This window comes from Hyaena hyaena, unplaced genomic scaffold (genome assembly GCF_003009895.1).
Source record: "Hyaena hyaena isolate Hyena2069 unplaced genomic scaffold, ASM300989v1 scaffold_1238, whole genome shotgun sequence".
NCBI lineage: Eukaryota > Metazoa > Chordata > Mammalia > Carnivora > Hyaenidae > Hyaena > Hyaena hyaena.
In genome coordinates this window covers 200259-203451 of record NW_024081871.1, presented here as the reverse complement: position 1 = coordinate 203451, position 3193 = coordinate 200259, and positions in this window count along the sequence as shown.

Genomic DNA, 3193 nt, shown 5'->3' with positions numbered 1-3193 from the left:
AGGATGTGGAGAAATGGGCACCCTCCTACACTGTTGGTGGGAATGTAAACTGGTACAGTCCCTCTGGAAAACAGTGTGGAGGTTCCTCAGGAAACTAACAATAGAACTCCCCTATGACCCAGCAATAGCACTGCTAGGAATTTACCCAAGGACTGGAGAAATGCTGATGCATAGGAGCACATGTACCCCAATGTTCATAGCAGCACTCTCAACAATAGCTAAAACGTGGAAAGAGCCTAAGTGTCCATCAACGGACGAATGGATCAAGAAGATGTGGTTTATCTATACCATGGAATACTACATGGCAATGAGAAACAATGAAATCTGGCCATGTGTAGCAACATGGATGGACCTTGAGGGTATTATGCTGAGCGAAATAAGTCAGGCAGAGAAGGACAAATATATGTTTGCACATATAGGAGGATAAGGAGGAACTTAACTGAGGAACAAGGGGGAGAAGAAGGGCGGAAATGGTGGGGGAAAGGGAGAGAGGCAAGCCATGAGAGACTCTTGAATGCTGACAAAAACTGAGGACTGATGGATGTGGGGGGGAGGGGGGATGGGCATGAAGGAGGGCACTTGAGGGGATGAGCACTGGGTGTTATGAGGAAAGTAATTTGTCAATAAACTATTTGTAAAAAAAATAAATAAATAAATAAAGCAATAAAAATACAAAAAAAATAAAAATAAAAAATAAAAATATTCCCATACACACCCCATTTTGTTTTTCAAGAAATGGTTTACCACTAAAAATACAACATCACCATACAACTTAGATACCTCATTGTCTTCTCTTTCCAGGACCCTTGCAAGACTTATGAACGGTTGTCTTGTTTATATGGGACAAGAGCAAACACAGCCCTTTCCTCTTTTCCTTTTACCTCCTGACAAGACCAGATCTAGACACTCTAATATCCCCTTCTTTGACCTTCTTAGATACTATCCCCTGAAGCTAATTCTGGTAGGCAAAATAATGACTATGTGAGGTTACATGCAAAGGGGAAGTAGAGTTTCAAGTGAATTAAAGTTGCTTATCAGATCCCCTTAAAATAATGAGATTATCTTGGATTATTAGGATGGGTTTAATATAATCACAAGTGTTCTTAAATGTGGAGGAGAGAAGTGGAAAATAAAACTAGACAGATAATAATGAAATAAAGACTTCTCTTATGTTGCTGTCTTTGAAGATGGAGGAAGAGGGCCATGATCCAAGGAATGCAGATGACCACTAGACACTGAAAAGGGAATTAAATGGATTATCTCCTAGAATTTCACAGATAGTAAATTTGTGTTGTTTTAAGTCCCTAAATTTGTGATAATTTGCTATTACAGCGGTAAACTAATACACTAACCACAGACAAAACCATTAATTGCTTAGATAACTAAAACTCCCCTACTGGCAAAACAACCCCAACTGTGAATCACCCCATCTGCAACTTGCTCATCTCTCTATAAAAGTCCAAGGCAAATCACCTTGTTGGCATACTCTCATCATTGGATCTGGGGTGCTCTCAGTACTGAAATAACCTGAATAAAATCATAGCCTTAACTGTGCTATGCATCATGATTCAGATAGGATTAGACCTCAACTTTGGATTTTCATTTACTCCCAGGTAATGTGTCATGCCCAGCTTGTGATGCAGGGATCCAACAGTGAGTCTGACTCCTAGTCCCATGATCCAGACTCTTTCCCCTCTATAGCCCAGTAAGAATTTTTATTCCTTTTGACTACAGACTTGATTTCTGGTGAGGGCTTCTTTTGGTTTTATGGACTGACCATTTGGTGATCTCTATAAATGGATTGATTGTACATGACAGGTCTTGTCTAGTCTGGGTAAAAACCAACAGATAATCTGGTTTACTAATCATATCTGTTTGTCTATTTGGATATTTTAAGCTCAAATCAATTTAGAATCCATATGTACTATAAAGAGAACAGCTCTTTGCTATGGAAGAATAAATTTTGTAATTCTGTGTCAACTCTTGACTCAGGACTACAATTTTATAATTAAAGCTAAAAACTCCCTACCTGTATCTGCAAGTATGCCTATGTGTCTCTGAGACTAGAATATATCTCTCTACTTCTGGATGGAATTATCAAATTAGAGTATACAATATCTTAAAGGAGATCATTCCTATTGGCTTAAGATAAATAAGTGCTTATATAAATTAGTTATTCTTAAAATTTGCAAAAAGAGATAAGGCAATTAAACTTTCAATAATGTAAAAATCCTTAAAAAATATGTAGATATTAATTCAAATGCTTTAAGAATTCAAGTTCATGTACCTTAGGTAAAATGGATTAGCTTAATGTTTTTGTTTAATAAAAACAGCTATGTCTCAACATTGAGTATAATACAAGCTTACTTATGTAAAACTATGTGTATTTGGGTCTGTTAATGAATGTGTTCACATACTTTCCCAACATTGAATAGAATATCTTGTATTCCTAAAATTGCCTTTGAGATTTCCCAGAGGGTCCTTGGAAGACCACAAAGGATTTGTTCTTTTATCTTTTATAAAAAGAAAGATGCTAGATAACTATGTCAATTTGATATACTTCTACTGATGAGTTGCTTGGGAAGCAATGCCAATTCAGGAGGTACTTAGCCTTCTCTAAATAAAATTTCCATGGATAAAATGCTATAACTAGTTAAAAAGTTAAATGCTGTATGGAAAGTTCCTAGAGATCTGTCAGTGTCCTAACTGTCAATGATATGTTTCTATTTATTAGAGATCTGGTGCTCCTTTGCTTGATAGTAGACAATGGTGTAGTGTTACTGGCCATAATTTCAGATATTTTAAAATATGAACTTTAATGCAACTCTACCTCTTTAATTTGTATCACGCGTCTTCTAGCCTAGTGCTTCTTAAGTGGGGATTTACATCATTTCCATATGGAGTTTATTAATATTTGGATGTTCAAGCATACTTCAGACTTACTGCATCTGTATACTTGATAATTTTGATAAATGTATCATACATTCTAACTAGATGCTTGATATATTCATGGTGTATTGGGTCTCGGGATTATTACAGTTTATATCTGAACCATTTTTTCTCTGTAAAGATTTTATCAATTCTTATAAATTAGATGTAATATCCACCCTTCTTTGAAAACAAAGTTAATCACTATGCTTATAGACATTTTGTCAAAAGCTTTTTGGCTTGATTTTATTTTGTTTAGCCTGCC